This window comes from Sapajus apella, unplaced genomic scaffold (assembly GCF_009761245.1).
Source record: "Sapajus apella isolate SASKATOON/1434 unplaced genomic scaffold, GSC_monkey_1.0 scaffold69, whole genome shotgun sequence".
NCBI classification, from domain to species: domain Eukaryota; kingdom Metazoa; phylum Chordata; class Mammalia; order Primates; family Cebidae; genus Sapajus; species Sapajus apella.
The window spans coordinates 5,838,887-5,856,256 of NW_022437009.1; positions in this window are offsets into that span (position 1 = coordinate 5,838,887).

Here is a 17,370-nt window from a genome sequence, read left to right on the forward strand (position 1 = left end):
GCAATGACAAGCACAGCCTAGATTCAAAGGTCTAGAGAAATAGAGCGCATCTCTCAGTTGAAGGAATGGCAATGCATTTGTGAACAAATTTTGCAACTACATCTGTCACTACCTGTTTTCTGTGATAGAATATTTTCAGTGTTACTTCAATTTCTTTTTTATATTAAGCCCAAAATAATATTAAATTTGACATTTGCCAAAAATAACATATAGAGTATTTTCCAATTTAAAAAAAATTAGCTCCATCCATCTATCCACCTTTGCGTCTGAATATATGCATAAGGAGACATCCAGAATGATGTTTAATATTAATTGTGGTTTCTTCTAGATAATGGTTTTTAAGATATTTTTCAAAAAACTTGCTTTGTGTACTCTTCTATTTTATGTGAATTTATTTGTATCATTTTAATAAAACAAATACAGTTATTATTTTATTAAAACCTAGAAGGAAGAAAGTTGTTTGAACCCTAAATTTTCTCCTAGTCACATACGCAACACTCACAATGTCAGTGGGTTGAAAGTGCTCTGGGAACCACAAGTGCCACTTACTGTGTGAAGGACGAAAGTGAGGTCCAGAGAGGGACTTACTCAAGCTCATGTCTAGTCTCACTCAGTCCCACAGGAAGAAGAGGCATCAATTACCTGGTCAATGCCTTGTTGCTGGGGAAACACTCAGGGAGCTGTGTGATTGGCTGATCAAGAGACAGTGAGTTGTGTGTCACAACTCCTTCCAAAATACGAAGGAGGGAATTGGCTTGGATTTATCTAATATGAATCTATGCATTTGGATGTAACATGTGGAGCCATATATGTGGAGAGAAAATTCAGTTACCAGCTTGATTTCTGGGCACCTTAGCAGAAGCTTAGATTTCTCCTGGTCCTTTAAATTTAAATTCCTTTTCTGAATCTCTCCCTTATGCATGACCTGCCCAGAGGGGTGGTCTAGTCTATCTGTGGCCTAAAACCTCAGTGACACATGGATATTCCCGGTGTAAGGATTTAAAAGTCCCTTTGAAAATGGAAGGTTCTGAGGTAGAAGTTCTGGCTTTCCAGACAAAGGGAAGCTATATTTCAGAGGAATTACTTACGCAGAGCAGAATCTATTTCAGATTGTGCTCCATGTTGCAAATTGCCACTGCTCCTCTCCCATCACCGAATAAATCACAGTTGGGTTTTGTGGGTAATTTCTGGGGCACAAACAGAATGGCTGGGGCTCCTGCTGTCACTGGGGAGCTGGTTATAGGGGTGGTCACAAGATGGACTCTCACTGCCTGTCTCACTTGGTGGAGCTCCCAGGAGACTATTACTTGTCTGGAGGACTCGGTCTTCCAGGACTGGGGCAGCCTGCCCTTACCTTTGTGATCCAGCCCCCAATGCCATGTGTGTGGCCTTGGCCAGCTCTGCTCCTCACCGAGGGGCACGATGTGGAGTTCATTTTCACTAAATCTTCCCTGACATTTTGCTGAAGATACTATTTCCCAGCGTTCAGCTGCTCTCTGATGACCTTAATGGAAAAGGAGCCAGCTTCCAGCAAATCTCCTTTTTGAGGAGAGAGAAACATGTCCAGGAAGCCAGCAGTAAATAGAGACCCAGTGCGGTGAGTGCCGTAAGGATGGAAACCTGCTGTTTTGTCCAGTTGCATCAGGAAAACACAAAACATCCAGGAATCTATCTGGTCTGATCTGCTTTGCCGTTTCTTTTAGAGGACATTTCCCTGAGAGGCGAGTTCTCCTGTTTTCATTCTTGCTTCCTCTGCTGCCGCAAGAGGGCTGGAGAGGTTTGTGTCTGTAATCCTTCTGCCTCTTCCTGTCTCCCATCAGGAACAACAGAGAGTGCTTCGGGAATTAATGTACTGTCTTTCCAAAAGTCATGTCTCACTCAGAACATTTTTGAGAAGGACGACAAGGAAATGAGATTAGGAGGGTTTTGTGCAGTTCAGGAAACAAGCCATCCTTTTAACAACCAACATCCCCAGCACCTTAATTGAGCACACTCTATGTACCAGGCATTGTGTTGGGCTCAGGGCAACAGCACAGAACCGGGCAAGGAGGCCTGGAGGGCTTATTGCATTTGGCGAATCATAAGCAGTTCTGAATAGCTAGAGTGAGGGATGCATAGGATTTCTCACTGTTTTCAGAGATGAAAAAGAGAAAATCTTACAGAGTTCTCATTTTAATGAAAAGGATGGTAAAGAAACAACCATTATGCTCGATGCTTTAATGAAAGGGTGTGTGTCACGGAGCTCTGGGAGCTGAAAAGAAAGAGGGAAGGAGTTAAAACAGCCAGGGGTTATTGAGGGAGATGGAGGTTGGAGGGGAGGTCAAGGAGGAGGGTTCACAGCACAGGAGAAGCTTGGGCTGAGTGTTGAAGGGTAAGCAGGTGTTTCTCAAGTCCACCATGGATAAGACAGAACGCTGGACAGTGAAAACAGGATATACAAATGCTTAAAGGCCTGAGAACATGTAATTCAGCAGAGAAATTACAAATGAAATGATTGTGAACAGCCAGCATACAGAATATGGAATGGTTGGAGTCTAGGGAGACCAAGAGGAGGCTGGCTGACACCTTCTGCCTTGGGCTTCTAGGAGATTGGATTGGCCAGGACTCATGGCCACTCCAAGCACTGACATCTCAGCTCCAGATACTTATATGCTTAGGTTAACCCAGAGGAGATGCTGACAGCCCTTTCAACATTTTGAAGGGTAGAGGCTCTTCTGAAAATCTAATGAAGCCGTAGACTGCTTCCCAGATCACATTCACATCAGCCAATTTCAGAGAGATTGCAGACCTCTCTGAAGCACATGCTCCAGATTAAGACCACTCTTAAGACAGGATCCGATAGCTTTACAAGCAAGCCAAGCATCATCTCCAGGGAATGCAGACAGGTCTGTCCTGACAGCAGCATGACACCATCCCTTTGTTGCAATTGCCCTTCTAACCTCCTATTTTCTCCAATTCAGTCACCCAAGAAATGCAGCCCCGAAGAGCACCACTTCTCTCTGGGCCTCTCATGCTGCTGCTTCTTTGCCTCTTCATTCAGTTTTCTGAGTGGCAGAAGTGTACATTAGGTCATCTGAAATGATTTCATTTGTGCACAGCAAGTGACGGGCAGGAAATCACTGAGCCTGAGGCAGCAGCCCAGCGCAAGTGGCCGGCACAGCAGATCGATGCAGAAGAGCGGGGTGGAATTGACCTCCCCTCCTGGACTAAGGCGGCTTCACTGGAAGGAGTTTTAATTACAGCGCTGAAGTGTTTTTGTCATGTAAAGCCCATCAGGGATAAAATATTAAAAGGGCACATACTCTTTTCCAGGAGAATGAGTTTTTCTGCCAGTGTATTTTATTGGAACAATAATCCTGACGAAATCAGAGTAACACCAAGCCCCTGCAAGGGAGAGTTGATGAAAGCAAAGGCATCTTCTCATGAAAATACCTACCCTTTATCCAGCACCGACTCTGCGCCAGCCTCATTCTACATTCATCGGTTTGACTCTCTTGCTGAGCCATCAGGACCCATCTGACACATGGGGAAACTGAGGCTCAGAGAAATGTAAGGGTCACAGCCAGTAAGGGCAAGGATGGAATTTAAACCAAGGCCACTTGATTATAAAGCATATCATCTTTTTCTTTTTAATTGTCTTTAAAATTCAGTCTTTTTTTTTTTGCAGAGTAACAAATACACATAGCCTAGAAGACCAAAAACTATGACCAGGTTCATAACAAAATCTTGGTGCCTCAGCCCCTTTCCCCCTCAGGATGACCTCCACCGTATTAGCCTGGGTTTTCTAGAAAAGCAGAACCAAGCGGGGGTGGGGGGGCGTGTGTATACAGAAGGCAAGGGAGAGAGAGGCGTTTATTTTGAGGAATTGGCTAATGCGATTATGGAGGTTGGCAAGTCCACAGTCTGCAGGGCAGGTGGGCAGGCTGGGGACCCAGGAAAGGGCCAGCATTGCAGCTCAAAACCAGAGGCCTTCTGTTGACAGAATGGCAGAATTCCTTCTTGCTTTAGGGGAGGTCAGTCTTTGTTCTCTGAGGCTTTCAAGAGATTGGATGGGGCCCACCCACATTATGTAAAGTAATCTGCTTTACTCGAAGTTCACCAATTTAAATGTTAATCTCATTTTTAAAACACCCTCACAAAAACATCCAGAATAATGTTTGACCAGATATCTGGACACTGTGGCCCAGCCAAGTTGCTGCATAAAACTAACCATCACATCCACTTTCAACTCTACTAAGTGTTTAATCTAGTACTTACTTCCACTTCCACATTTTTTAAAAAACATACTTTTATTGTTTTTGGGTTTTTTTCTGTTTTAAGTTTTAGCTATTGACTCATTATGACACTTGCAGAGTTAGCTTTCTCACGCTCCTTCTCATAAGTACTGCCTCTGCACCGTCTTCTCAACACTGTTAAATCACCCTTTAAACAAATTTCAGAGTTCACATTATTATGACTGCTGAATCACATGGTGTACTTCAATTATGTTTCCTTTCTCATTCACATTTTTGTTCCTTTTGGGAATTAAAAATTATCCCATGCTTTGTTTGCTTAGTTTACTGCCTAGTGGCTATTACGGATTAATCCCCAAACTCTGACAGCACTGAAAAATGTCTCAATACACTGACCTGTCTTGGGTATTCTGTCTGTTCCTCCGGCCTGTTCTTTTCTTTCTCCTTCCTCCCCACTGAACCCTGTTGCTCAGATCTCAATTGGCTTTTCCCTAGGCCTGCAAAGGCGCGATTCCCAATATTTCCATGACTATACCGTGGGAATTCAATTGCCTCTCTCACTTTCCTTCTTTCTTTCCTTCCTTCCTTCCTCCCTCCCTCCCTCCCTCCCTCCCTCCTTCCCTCTCTCTCTCTCTCCCTTTCTTTCCTTCTTTCTATCTTTCTTTCTTCTTTCTTTCTTTCTCTTCTCTTCCTTCCTTCCTTCCTTCCTTCCTTCCTTCCTTCCTTCCTTCCTTCCCTCCTTCCTCTTTCTTTCTCTTTTTGAATTTCTTCACCACCATGATTTTTAAAGCACCTATTATGTTTCCCAGCACAGTGGTGGGAAGCAGGGATCCTAAGGGATCCCAAGTTAAAAAAATTTTTTGGCCTTCCAAAAATTTAGGACCTGCTAGTATAAAAGTCAAGGGATGCTGTGAATCAGAAACTTGGTGAGTGGGCAAAAGCCAAGCAGACGAACATAGCCAAATCCAGCAGAAATAGGGAGCCCCAGGAATCAAAGAAGGGGATTAGGAGCATACAGAAGGAAGTGGGAATTTGGGATAGCCACCAGGGCAGCGAGCGCTGAATGCCCCAGCAAGTCAGGACGACACCTGGAATCCAGGCCGTTCTCACTGACCTCGGGCCTGCCCAGCCCTTTCATGCCTCTGTGCAGTCATCCATGCTGTACCTTCAGCATAAAACGGCCTCAGGGCCTCCTCTGTGTCCGGCAAGCTTCCCTTCATCCTTGAAATTTCCTAGAGATTGAGCTTCAGTGCCACACTCTTTGCAGGTTTGGCTGCTCCTAGCCCTATCCCCTCCACCTTTGTTCTGTTATCACTGGGTTAATTGCCTCCTTTCTGTGTGTTCATCCCCTACTACCTGAATCCCATGTTTTCTTCTTTCTTGATTTCTTCTTTTTTTTTCAATTTGTATTTTGGTGGAATACATTTTCTAGTAGCTTCCTGAGAAAGACTGCCTGCAAGTGAATTTTTTTGGCCTTGCATGTCTGAAAATGTCTTTTTTCTACCCTCACACCTCATTGATAGAATGAAGATAGAATCTATACTTGAATAGGCATAGAATTCTATGTTGAAAATAATTTGCCTTCAGAATTTTGAGGGCTTAGTTCTATTACTTTCTGGCTTTCACTGTTGTTGAGATGACTGTTACCATTCTGATTCCTGATCAGCTTCAGAAGTTTGTATTTGATCCCTGCTTTCAGTAGGGAGGCCAATAATCATCCTCAGTTGGACCTAGTCTCACCAAGTTCCCCAAAGAGCCTGACTGGTTTACTTCTCCAGAGATCAAATCACTGCTCCTGCTAAGTACGGAAAAAAAAGGAGCCAGACCCCCAAAAAAAAAAAAAAATACTGAGTGGGTAAAGAGTCTGGATAGGCAAGGCAAGAGGAGGGATAGATGGGTCTCATTGCTTCGTTCAGTCTTTTGACCACGTATCTTTTTTCAAGCCCCAATATGTACTTCTGTTTTTTGAGGCACATAGCATCTTCAATTCCTGAACCTTTCCAGAGATCCAAAGTACAGAGAGACTTGCTTCCTCTTGACGTCCTCCCTGTCTTGCTGGTTTTGTTCCAAATTATCTCCAGTCATCTGCTTCTCAGCTTCCCAATTTTTGTAGACATTTATTATCTGCCGAATTTCCTCCCTGGTGTCTTGCCTTTGTATTCTGTTTTTTAAATACTACACTATCATCTTAGTGGACTTTTGGTAGGAAACAGATAAAACCATGTGTCTAGCCAGAAGCTCCCCAGAGCAGTCACTGTTAATTCTTGGGCTTAGAAGAGACTGATGGGAAAAGCCTCCCGATTGTGGAACTTGGGTCATTGCATCCCAGGCTAGCCACTGCTGCTTTGGTTCACAGCACGCACGAGGAATCTATACAAACTAACCTTTAAGTAATGCTCTTTATGGCTGTCTCCCTGAAGAACTTCCAGAAGTCAGGCATCATGCACCAAGTAAGCATCCTTAGTGGGATAGGAGTCATTTGGCCAGGTTGGCTGTAAAGTAAATCCCTTCCTTCATTATTCTGTTGCCAGCTGCTTCATTTACCAAACATACGGACAAGTAGTTAAAGTGGCCAGCAGACTATGAACGGCCAGCAGTCAGCCTCCTAGGGCTTCTTGGCGACTTCAGAACCACCACAATGGCTTGGTTGCTGGGGAAATTCAGGTTTTGGTTTGGCTCAGCACAGCTTTATCTCTGACAATGTGAAATCATCTTGAAATGCCTGTGTAAAGACTGCTCTCTCCTTTACCACTTGTCGTCTGAAAAGCTTACCAGTTTTAAGTCCCAGATGAAATGCCAGTTATTCTGTAACTCCTCTAGTCCTCATCTCCACGTTCTCAGGATGCTTTCGATAGGACTCTGGGATTACCTTTTCGAAGAATTGCATTCACTTGTTTAGCAGTTGCCCTCTATTGTTGGACAGGGAGCTCATCGAGGCCAGCAACTCTGTCTCCCTCTACTCCAGTGCCCAGCAGGGTGACTGACACATACATGGGAGAGCCCATGCGTATTTATTAACTGACTGAGTGAAGAGTCTTCTATTAGTAGAACTATGTATCCTTTTACCAGGATGGTAAACGGACATCCCAGTGATGAGTTTCTAGTGAGCTACCTTTTGGCTTCACATTGTAATCTCTAGAGACAACTCAAGGCTTTCTTTGACAGTACCCCTTCTCCTAAGCCCCCTGCCAGGAGAAGGGACTCAAGTGTGAGTCAAGAACAAAGTAGAATGACAAGACAGAGTTAGCCTCTGTCTTGGGGGATTTAGCTTCTGCCTTCTGGAGGAAGGATGGGAGACTGGGATCCACACTCTTGGCTCTCCCCTTGGGTCCTGCTGCTCCTTTGGGGTGGCTGCTGGAGTGATGCAAAGGGCCCATGGCATCTGGTTTTCCTTATCCTCGTCCCTCCTGTGGTCAGCAGGGTTCGACTGTGCCCTGCAAACATTCTGTGCAGGTTTTAACCCAGCGGAGGTCGTCAGCCCCATGTATCTACTCCAGCTGGAAAATTTCTTTTTCTTTTTTTTTTTTTTTGAGACGGAGTTTCGCTCTTGTTGCCCAGGCTGGAGTGCAATGGCACGATCTCGGCTCACCGCAACCTCCGTCTCCTGGGTTCAGGCAATTCTCCTGTCTCAGCCTCCTGAGTAGCTGGGATTACAGGCACGCGCCACCATGCCCAGCTGATTTTTTGTATTTTTAGTAGAGACGGGGTTTCACCATGCTGACCAGGATGGTCTCGATCTCTTGACCTCGTGATCCACCCGCCTCGGCCTCCCAAAGCGCTGGGATTACAGGCTTGAGCCACCGCGCCCGGCCCTTGGAAAATTTCTTTATTTCAAGTCATCAAGTACTGGGAAGTGAATGATTCTCCTAGTTTAACATTTGGGTTAAACACAGGCTGTGTTCTCACAGGGGCTCTGCAGAACGTGTTTCTCAGCTCTCATGACAAAAGACTACTGCTGGTAAGGATTAACAAAGAATGTCTTCAGATAATAATCAAGTAAAATAAATAGATAAATTCCAAATAAAATTCCATAATAATGGAATACCTTGTAGTCATGGAAAGGAACTGCCACTGGTATACGCAAAAAGATCATGCAGAGTGAAAGGAGCCAGATACAAAATATCGTATGGTGTATGATTCCATTTATATGAAAGTTAAGGAAAAGACATGTCTGTGGATGGAAGGCAGATTGGTGCTTGCCTGGGGCTAGAGTGGGAGTGGAAATTGACATGGAGGCAGCCTTTCAGTCTGGAGTAATGGAACTCTTCTAAACTGGATTGTGGTGATGGTTGCAGTATTCTATAAATAAACTAAAAGTCATCAAAATGTGCATTTATATTGGGGAATTGTATGGTATGTAAATTATACATCTATGAAGCTGCTGTAAGTATGGCAAAAAAAAGAAGCCAGACCCAGCCCCGCCACACACACACAAAAGACTGAAACACACTTCCTTCAACTTAGGAAACGGATGGAAAAGAATTGCTAGGGTTCTACAGCTCTCTATTGATGCAGATTTTTAGGCATGCATCAACCTTAAAGTCTTTTTCCTCTTAATTTAACAACTTCGTCTTCTTGTCCTTGGAGGGATGGAAATGGCACAGAATCCCCTTACTGCTAAAGACAGTGAAACCAGAAAGCGAGGCGCAAGGAATATATTTGGCTTCCCTGAGCTGCCTCCCCCGCATGTAACCTCTTTAGCTTGCCCGGCCCAGCAGCTTCTTCATCTCTTCTTTTAGCTATTACTTTAGTCATCCGAGCATAGAACACAAAGGTACACAATACAGTTCTAGCCTCGTCAAGGCCTGGTGTGCTTCCTTGCAAGACAGCCCTGAAGAGGCAGCTCGGAACAAAGACATGAGGACCCAGGCTGGGCGCTGGCCGGCTGGAGGCAAGCAGCTTTGCTGGCAGGTCAAGGGCCTAGGTCTGTGAAACCCAAACCACCCAGAAAGAATCAGACTCACCAGAATGGAGAGGTGAAAAATAAGAAAAGAATAGCAGGATAGAAAACATCCTTACCATGATAGGCCACACTTGTCTAGACTTTTTAATACTTTGCAGAATCCTTTCACATTACCTTATTTAATCCTCACAAGTTCCAGGCAAGATTGCCATTAACATCCCCAAGAAACTGAGGGAGACAGACAAGATAATCAGTGACAGAGTTGGGGACTAAAAGTCAGTTCTTTTGACTTAAATTAATTATACGCATCATACTATGTACATGTGAGTCCCTATATTCACTAATATATATATATGTGATATGTATATATAATATAGATACCATATTTATGCATACATCTATATACATAAATGTGTGTGTGTGTGCACATTGAATAACCACTGTGTATTAGGCCCCTTTTAAACCCTTGATGTTATACCCTCACCACAACCTCACGAAGTAGCTACTTTTTAACAGATGAGGAAACTGAGGCAGAGAGAGACTCCCCCCCCCCCCTTGCCAAAGGTCACACAGTATCCAAGTGGCTGAGCTGGGATTTGAACCCACATCATCCAGTGTGCTTTCATGACACCACACAGCCTGCCTCTTGGTCCACCGCATGGGTGAATTTTGGCTTTGATTTCAGGGTACAGATCGGACTAAAATTCTGGCTTTCTCAGCTCAAGCCCATCAGGCCTGTGCTGCCTTCACCTGCAAGGACTTCATTTCCTGCCGTCATGGCAGCTCTGTCTCATCAGTGTTCCAACCGCTTAGTGTCTGTCTCACTCTCAGGCCTGGCTTCTGTTCTGCTGCCACCAGCCTCATGGTACAGGCCCTGAGGAACTGCAAAAGCATGTGGATTTTATGGGCCTATGGATTTTTGAAATGTTATAAATGTTGATTTATTATCTTCTCTGCATGTACAAAATGGCCTTCTAAAAACTTTATGGATATGTTTACATGGGAATTTCCAACTAAAGAATGTACTGTAATAGAAAGAAATTTGTTGCCAATATTATTGGTTCATTTCAAAGTGATATTGAATCAGGTCTAAGTAAATATTTATGATTTATCTTGAAATGTGGCAGAATCATGACACAGTAATTAATTTTACTGTAGGCTGCATTCAGAATAGCTTTGGTAATATATGAGTAGGTGTGTAAAATGTTTACAGGGCTTTCAAAAATAAGCCCTAGGCTTAAATGAAACCTTAATCAGACAACCGAGGAGGAATACAATTGCAATTCTAATTTTGCTGATAGAATTTCTGTGGGAAACAAGGAGTTTCAGAGATTGATATTCATGGCAGAGAATCAGCACACATCATATATTTTATGTACTGTAAAACGATTCGGAAACTTTACATACACTTATTTTTCAAGAAATGCATGCTTTGAGCGATGGTTACAAAGGAAGGTCTAAATTTAGAAAATTGGCTTTGGTTTAGGGCAAAGGCAGAGAGGAACAGATATTTCAGAACTCTGCAAGAAGCTAAAGGGTAGTGTTCTCATTTGAGGCCTTCATTTTGGGGTGCTTCTTTCTCTCATCCCCACATTTAATCAGTCAACACATCCTGCATTTTCTACCTTAAAAACATATTCAGAATCTGACTGCGTCTCGCCACCTCCACTATAACCACATGGCCCATCATCTCTTACCTGGGTTACTGTGAAAGCCCCTGGCCTGGCCTCTTTGTGTCCAGGCATCCTCCCTTCCCCCCGGGGTCCGGCATGATCCCTGTTAGGTCACGAGTGAGTCCACACCACTTCTCTATTTCCACTGGCTCCCAGTCCCACTCAGACTCCAAGCCAAATACATCAAATACGTATGGAGCCTACAGGCCTGACAGGACTGTATTAGGACACACACATACATAAAGGGGAGTTTATTAAGTATTAACTTACATGATCACAAGGTCCTACAATGGGCTGTCTGCAAGCTTGAGGAGCAAGGAGAGCCAGTCCGATTCTGAAAACTGAAGAACTTGGACTCTGATGTTTGAGGGCAGGAAGCATCCAGCACAAGAGAAAAATGTAGGCTGGGAGGCTAGGCCATGTTTTTCTGCCTGCTTTATATTCGCTGGCAGCTGATTAGGTGGTGCCCACCCGGACTGAGGGTGGGTCTGCCTTCCCCAGCCCACTGACTCAAGTGTTAATCTCCTTTGGCAACACCCTCACAGACACACCCAGGATCAATACTTTGCATCCTTCGATCTAATTAAGTTGACACTCAGTATTAATCATCACATGTCCACCTCTTGTCAACTTGAACCCATACACATCTCCTGAGATCATACATAATCTTCAAATAAAGACAATAAATAAGGTAATAATTATGCCTAACATAGTACAACTATCCTTTGTACAACCAGAATGCACCAATCCAAAACCGAAATACTATTACCTAAAGTTAACAATCCTTAAATGCTGATATTAAGTCAATACATTTTATGTCATATGATAAAGAAAAAAAAGGAAATAAAATGAAGATATTTTCTTGGTACAAGTGTATACATGCACAAACATGTTTTTAACAAAAGAACGACGAAATACTTATGACAATTACAGTCCTCATTTCTGCAGCTGGTCATGTGGTCATAGCTGGTATTGATGGCTCCTTCTATCCATTCTGTTTTCCCTTTGCCTTCAGCAAGAACCTCAGCAGGTCGTGCTTTTTTTTTTCCTGGTGGAGGACCCAAACCTTCATTCCTGAGGGATCTGGGTCATTTGTAGTTCTGCCTGGACTGGGTTGTTTTGGTTTCCTATTGACCTTAATCACAGGGCATGGTAATACTAAGAGATGTCAGTGGGATCTCCTGTACTCCATACATACTCTTCCTTACCTCTGTTATATAATAGTAGACTGATTTCATCTTGATAGTCCGGGTCAGTCACCCCAGCCAACACTGTAGCTCCCGTCTTAGCCTATTGACTTAAAGGTAGGAGGATCCCAAAGTGTTCAGGTGGCAATCTTAACTTCCAGTTTAATGGGATCATTATTGTGTCTTCTGGTGGCAGCATTCCTCCCTCTAGAACTAAGGCATTCAGTGATTCCATGGATGGTACTCTTGGCAGAAGAATTGCATGCATGATAGGCAAACCCATATCCAGAGTAAGTGTCTATTCCAGTGAGGACAAACTTCTGCCCTTTCCATGATGGAAGAGGTCCAATATAATCAACCTGCCACCACCTCACACCCCGAGGAATGATGCCATATCGAGGGCTCAGTGTTGGTCTCTGCTGCTGGCAAATTGGGCACTCAGCAGTGACTGTACCCAGTTCAGCCTTGGTGAGTGGAAGTCCATGTTGCTGAACCCATGCGTAACATCCATATCTGCCACCATGGCCACTTTTTTCATAGGCCCATTGGATGATGATGGGGTGGGCTGGGGAAAGAGGCTGAGTGGTGTCCACAGAACAGGTCATCCTAGCCACTCGATTATTAAAATCCTCCTCTGCTGAGGTCACCCGTTGGTGAGCACTCACATGGGATACAAATATCTTCACAGTCTGTGACCACTCAGAGAGGTCTCTCCGCATACCTCTTCCCCAAATTTCTTTGTCACCAATCATGCTTCTTCCAAGTTCCTGACCATCCAGCCAAACCATTGGCTACAGCCCATGAATCTGTATATAATCGCACATTTGACCGTTTCTCCTTCCATGCAAAGTGCACAACCAGGTGCACTGCACGAAGTTCTGCTCATTGGGAAGGTTTCCCTTCACCACTGTCCTTCAAGAATGTCCTAGAAAGGGGCTGTAGTGCTGCAGCTGTCCTCTTTAGGGTGGTGCCTGCGTATGGTGCAGAACCATCGGTGACCCAGGGCCTAGTCTTTTCTTTCCCTGTCAACTGACCATAAGGAACCTGCCATGAGGCCATCAGTGCAGATTGGGGAAAAGAAGGCAGGTGGCAGGAGTGGAGACCATGGGCATTTGAGCCACTTCCTCATGTAACTCACTTGTGCCTTCAGGACCTACTCAAGCCTGATCACATATATATCACTTCCATCTGATGATGGAACACTGCTGTACATGCCCCACTTTATGGCTAGATGGGTGAGAAAGCACCCAATTCATGTTAGGCAGTTCAGGTCACATGGCGATCTGATGACCCATAGTGAAATGTTCGGTTTCCACCAAAGCCCAGTAACAGGCCAAGAGCTGTCTCTTAAAAGGAGAGTAGTTATCTACAGAACATGACAGGGCCTTGCTCCAAAATCCCAGAGGCCTCCACTGTGATTCACCTATGGGGGCCTTTCAGAGGCTCCAAGCAGCATCCCTATCTGCCACTGACACCTCATCCACCATTGGATCTTCTGGGTCCTATGGCCCAAGTGGCAAAGCACGCTGCACAGCAGCCTGGACCTGTTACAGAGCCTTCCCCCACCTTCTAGACCGCACTCAAAACTGGCAACCTTTCACGTCACTCCATAAATTGGTTGGAATAACACATCCAAATGAGGAATGTGTTGCCACCAAAATCCAAATAGGCCCAGAAGGCATTGTGCCTCTTTCTTGGTTGTAGGCAGGGCCAAATGCAGCAGCTTATCCTCCACCTTAGAAGGAATACCTCAAAAGGCCCCACACCACAGGACCCTTAGAAATTTTACTGAGGTAGGAGGTCCCTGAATGTTAGTTGGATTTATTTCCCATCCTCTGGCACACAAATGTCTCACCAATAAGCCCAGTGTGTTTGCTACTTCTTGCTTACTGGATTCAATCAGCATAATGTCATCAATGTAATGGAACAGTGTGATATCTTGTGGAAGCGAAAAGTGATCAAGGTCTCTCTGAGTAAGACTATGACACAAAGCCGGAGAGTTGATATATCCTTGATGTAGGACAGTAAAGTTATATTGCTGGCCTTGCCAGCTGAAGGCAAATTGCTTCTGGTGGGCCTTATGGACAGGAATAGAGAAAAAGGCATTTGCCAGATCAATGGCTACACACCAGGTACCAGGAGATCTGTTAAGGAATGAAACCAGATCTGGTACAGCAGCTACAATTGGAGTCACCACTTGGTTAAGCTTATGATAATCAACTGTCATTCTCCAAGAGCCATCTGTCTTCCATACAGGCCAAATGGGGGAGTTGAACAGGGCTGTGGTGGGACTCACCACCCCTGCATCTTTCAAGTCCTTGATGGCACTAATCTCTGCAATCCCTCCGAGGATGCAATACTGTTTTTGATTTACTATTTTTCTAGGTAGACGCAGCTTTAATGGCTTCCATTTGGCTTTTTCCCCTATAATAGCTCTCACCTTACCAGTCAGGGAGCCAATGGGGGCATCCCGCCAGCTGCTAAGTATGTCTATGCCAATTATGCATTCTGGCACTGGGGAAATGACCACAGGATGAGTCTGGGGACCCACTGGACCCACTGTAAGTTGGACCTGAGCTAAAACTCCATTAATTACCTGACCTTCCTAAGCCCCTACAATGGGAGGACCACAATGACATTTTGGTTCCCCTGGAATCAATGTCAGCTCAGAGTCAGTGTCCAGTAGTCGCCAAAATGTCTGATCACTTCCCTTTCCCCAGTGCACAGTTACCCTGGTAAAAGGCCAGAGGTCTCCTTGGGGAAGGATGAAAGAAAAATTCACTGTGTAAATTGTCAGTAATGTAGTGCAGTCCTTCCTCAAGGTGACTAGCCTCCCCTTCATTCAAGGGGTTCTGGGTCCATAAACTGGTTCAAGTCTGGAAATTGATTGAGGGCCATGATTCTCTGTTTTTATAATTTAAAGTAGTCTTTTGTCCATTCTACCTAGAAATTTTCTCCTTATATAAATTAAGTAGGAATGCAGTAGGCTTCATATCATTTTCACTTCTAGGAACACCGTGATTAATTACCCAATGCCAGAGCACTACACGAGTCAGACTATTCTGATTGCTCCTTTGTCTCTGCTGTCCATTCTGGTAGCTATGCCCACCTTGCCTTTGATGGTCGAGTGCTGCCACTTGGTCCCTGCTGCCTCGGTATCCAATTATTCCCATTGTATTTAAATTTTGTAGTTGAGTGACTGTGGTTCCCTCTGTTAGATCTGACATACAGAGAAGAGCAAATACAGGCTCTTCAAAGAGCAGGTGCTGCCCTCACAAATCTATTTTGCAAGGCATTGGTTAAGGGTATATTTTCTGGACCTCCCAGTTGGGATGAGTAAAGTGATTGATCCGCTCCACCATCCCAATCTCCCTAAGCCTTTGGATTCCTTCCTCTACATTAAACCAAGAGAGATCAGGCATTTCCAGCTCACTCACAGTAGGCCATCTTTTAAACCATATTCAGCTAGCCAAGCAAACAAACTATTAGAACCCTTTTTAACTCTCTGAGCTAAAAGCAGAGTACCTACTTAGTGGGCCCAAATTAATAAATTCAGTCTGATTTAACTCTATGTTCCTTCCACCACTATCCCACACCCTTAATATCCATTCCCATGCCTGTTCTCCAGATTTCTGTTTATATAAAGTAAAGAACTCAAGCAGTTCTTCTAGAATGTAGTGCTCTTCCTCATGGGTCACACTCTCAACCTCACCTCTAGGGGCCTGCAGGGACTTTAATCTAGTTATAGTTCTAGAAGCAAACAGGGGTGTTGGGGGTGGCTCCTGAGGAGAATCAACATTATTTTCCTTGGCAACTGCCTCAGGAGAGGCCATCACTGTTGTCTCAGGCAGCACAGGGTTTATGTCCTCAGATAAAGGTGGAAAGTCTGGTGGCAGCATGGGTCAGGGAGGGGATGTTGCCACTACTGGGGATGGGGAAGCTGTTCTTTCTGGCAAAAAAGGTTTATCAGAGTTTACTAACTCAGTGTCCCCAGCTTCATCAGGGTCCGTCCACACATCCCCATTCACCTCTCACGAGTGGTGAATCAGGAATGTCAAATATATTTATTTTGGATAACTCTCTAAACAGTTCATGTTAAGGACTATCAGTCTTCTCCATACTATTAGAAGCAGAGTCCTTAGCATTTTGGGGTCTAATCATATTAAGCGACCAACTTCAGAGACCCCAAAACCGACAATAAACTCCATCCTTAATATTCTGTTCCTTTAGAGCCACTCCTGGTACCAAAATCTATATTAGTCAGGGTTCCCGGGAGGGACAGAACTAATAGGATACACACGCACACACACACACACACACACACACACACACACACACACACACACACACACACACAAACACACACACAGGGGAATTTATTAAGTATTAACTTACATGATCACAAGTCTCGTAATAGGCTGCCTGCAAGCCTAAGGGCCAAGGAGAGCCAGTCCTACTCTCAACAGTGAAGAACCCGGAGTCTGATGTTTGAGAGCAGGAAGCATCCAGCACGGAAGACAGATGTAGTCTGGGAGGCTAGGCCAGCCTGGCTTTTTTATGTTTTTCTGCCTTCTTTATATTCGCTGACAGCTGATTAGATTGTGCCCACCAGAGTAAGGGTGGGTCTGCCTTTCCCAGCCCACCAACTCAAGTGTTAATCTCCTTTGGCAGCATCCTCACAGACACACCCAGGATCAGTACTTTGCATCCTTCAATCCAATCAAGTTGACACTCAGTATTCACCGTCCCAAGGACAGCTCTGCCATCATCTGTCCTCCCAGCTCACTCCTCCCTGTCATGGGCACCCTCCTGTCAGGCCTTTGCATGTTCTCTTTCCTCCGTCTGGTGAGCTCTTCCTCCAGTATCTGCCCCTCTCTATCCCTCTCCTCTTTGAGGTTTTATGCACATATCACCTTCACCATAAAATCTTAGCTGACCACCCTTTTAACACATGCAGCCCGCTCCCCAACCTGCCAAATTCCCCACCCGCCTTTTCTGCTCTACTTTTTTCTTTAGTGCCTATCACCGCCAACACTACGTATTTTATTTATTTATTTTACTTAAAATGTAAGCTCCATGAGGAATTTGTGTCTGTTTTGTTTACTGCCGTATCTCCAGCACCTACAATAATGTCAAGTACATAGCAGGCATAAGAGAAAACACGTATTTATTGGATGGATGGAAAGGGATTGGCACCGCTGACGTGCGAGGAACAGGAGTTCTGAGAGAGGAGCTGAGTACTTAGTGGAGGCTCCGGGAATGACTGCCGAGGCAGTGTGGAGACCTCTGGAATCTCAATGTGGAAGCAGCTGAACGATGAGCCGCTGCCAGGTGAACCAGGAAGGATGCTATAGCTGATCCCAGAATCGGGGGGT